A 2,482-nucleotide genomic window follows, 5' to 3' on the forward strand; every position below is an offset into this window, starting at 1 on the left:
CCAAGCTTTGTTGCTCCTAGCAGTAAGTCTTTGATCGTTATCCTGCATAAAAATGAATGCAGCAGGCACATTCTCGTCGGAAAATTGCCTTCATTTTGTTCATCCATATATCTTTGTACAGATTTTGATCCATTCGCTCTGTTATCCGACCCGCACCAGACCACGAAAAACAAGCTCGCACTATAATATTTCCTCCACCATGCTTTATGGTCTTTAAAGTATAGCGAGGATCGAGTTCTTTGTTTGCGGCACGATGCACATACTTTTTTCACATCCGATCCAAATAAGTTAGATTTGGATACTTCGATGTTAATCTAAAATTCTGAGGCTATTCGGCATGTTCTCGTGCAAAGTGAATGCAACGTTTTAAATTCCTGTTTGCGGATTTTTGCTTGCAATGCATCCACCCAGTCCCCCATCAAGTAATCGGTGTCGAATGCCAGGGTGTCTCTCGTCTCTCGTAGTATGGTATTACGATCTATACCACACGTGTGTCACTTTTATACTACAAATCATTGTAGCTGCTACGTAGCAAAGGCAAACTATAATATTGATATTGAAGTTTCTATACTACATGTGTGCACCAGGCATAACGGTCCTTGTGGATATGTTGTTGTAGTTTACCCTTTATTGCTCATGGATTTGCGTGGAAGTCAGAAAAAGTTCAGCTTTGCTCGTTCTGCTAATTAGTTTGTCTCCTGCTGCACTCGTTTTTTTTTGCCGTGGCTTCCGTTTTCGGCTTTGATTTTCTTATTGAATGTCCTTAATTATGTGGCTACCACTGTATGTAGGTCGTAACTTAAACATACGCACATACATACATGTAACCAGAGTATAATTATGGCATGCCATTAATCTGTCATAACATAAATACAGATACTTATCAAAAGGATGCATATGCAGAAGAATGTATACATATGTTCATATTCGTTGTACAATAGCCGTATATACATATTTATTTTATACCATAGCTATATGTCACACCACCGCAGACATATGCCATCTTGCCAATTGTACCACATTTATGAAAAACTATTTTTGACATCAAACAATTCCGTTGCCTTCGCAAAACAAAATTATGTTTATGCGCTTAACTAATAAAATAATTCGAGGTAAAGTTGTGACGGTATTCGTTCATTCGACAACCTTGCTTTTAACATGCCCTTTACTACTTATAGAAGCATTGCAAGCTGAACTAAAGCCTCAAAAATTGTGTTTCTCAACTTGAAAAAAGGCTAGTTCTCAAATGTTTTCAACAACATTTTTCCAGGAATTAACATACAGTAAAGAAAGAAATTGATTATCGATTTGGTAATTACATAATTAAAAAATTCGTAAAAGATTTGAGTTACGTATGTTAGTGTTTTTTTATTTAGAACTGCCGTCTCCGTGGCACTCTTTGGTCAGACATCCATCCAACTCATTCCGACAGCATAGAATTTACCTTTTGACTACTGTCAAACAGTCGTTTTTTACATATATCTTGTTTTGCTAATCAGTGATTCATTACTACTAGAGTATATATGCTTGAATGCCTCTGATTGCAATTTAGAACGGTGGGTCGTATGAGAGAAAGTTTGTTTGATTTTTTTTTTATTTGAGAGCTAAACAAAATATGCAAGCTTGCTAATCGTGTGAAGAATAGTAACAAGAAAAATCTATTTTGTCGTATATTAAAGTAAAAAGTTACACCAACAAACTTATACATAAAAATTACATGCATATAAACGTATACATCATACAAACATATATTTTACTTAAGTGACTTTGAATGCGTAACCTTAAGTGTTTACAATTTACGATCTTCAATCCATTCTCTACCTACATACATATACAATATATTATTATTGATATATAATAAATGATGATAATTGTATGAAGATACAAAACGATAATGAATAATAAAACGCAATGTTTAACTTCAATTAAAAATATAAACTAAAAAGAAATTGAAAATGTTATTTTATTGTGGCAAGTAAAACGTAATAAAAATATTTAGTTTCATTGTTTAATTTTAAAATAAATTCTATTTATTTGCATGCAGGTTAAAAATTCTATGCTGTTTATGTTGAGGGTGCTGTGTCAGAAGGAGCCGCTCGGGAATCTTTCGATTGCCTTCGTTCTAGAAATTTCGATGTTTCGAAGATGCATCTCGCTGTGGTCGTCCATCATTAAAAAAATGTTTCAACAAGAACGCCATACAAGCATATATGAGATCGCTAGGCAGCTGAATATACATTACTGAACTGCTTTAAACAACCCGGAAAAGGTTGAATGCAAAACGAGACTCGATGCTTTGGTTCCTCATAACTCACCGGCGAGAAATTAATTGTAGAGAAGTTCCATCTGCGAATCGCTTTTGAAACGGAATGAAATCGTTTGAGCGAATGGATCACAAACGTCGGAAAGCATCATGATCCAAGAAGGGTCGCTCCCACGACAGTCATATATATGTAAGTAAGCGGAACGGCCCAAATTTATA

At 35.1% G+C, this 2,482-nt stretch overlaps 1 long non-coding RNA gene across 1 annotated transcript; it reads left to right on the forward strand.

Annotated features, from left to right (window-relative positions):
- The first annotated feature begins 710 nt into the window (after window positions 1-710).
- Window positions 711-1,678, forward strand: LOC108381264 (uncharacterized). The gene is made up of 2 exons (XR_001849615.1): window positions 711-791; window positions 1,235-1,678. It is a non-coding gene; the product is annotated as an uncharacterized LOC108381264 (long non-coding RNA).
- The last annotated feature ends 804 nt before the right edge of the window (window positions 1,679-2,482 follow it).

This window comes from Rhagoletis zephyria, unplaced genomic scaffold (genome assembly GCF_001687245.7).
Source record: "Rhagoletis zephyria isolate East Lansing unplaced genomic scaffold, Rhagoletis_zephyria_1.1 Rzeph_scaffold_21953, whole genome shotgun sequence".
Taxonomy (NCBI): Eukaryota; Metazoa; Arthropoda; class Insecta; order Diptera; family Tephritidae; genus Rhagoletis; species Rhagoletis zephyria.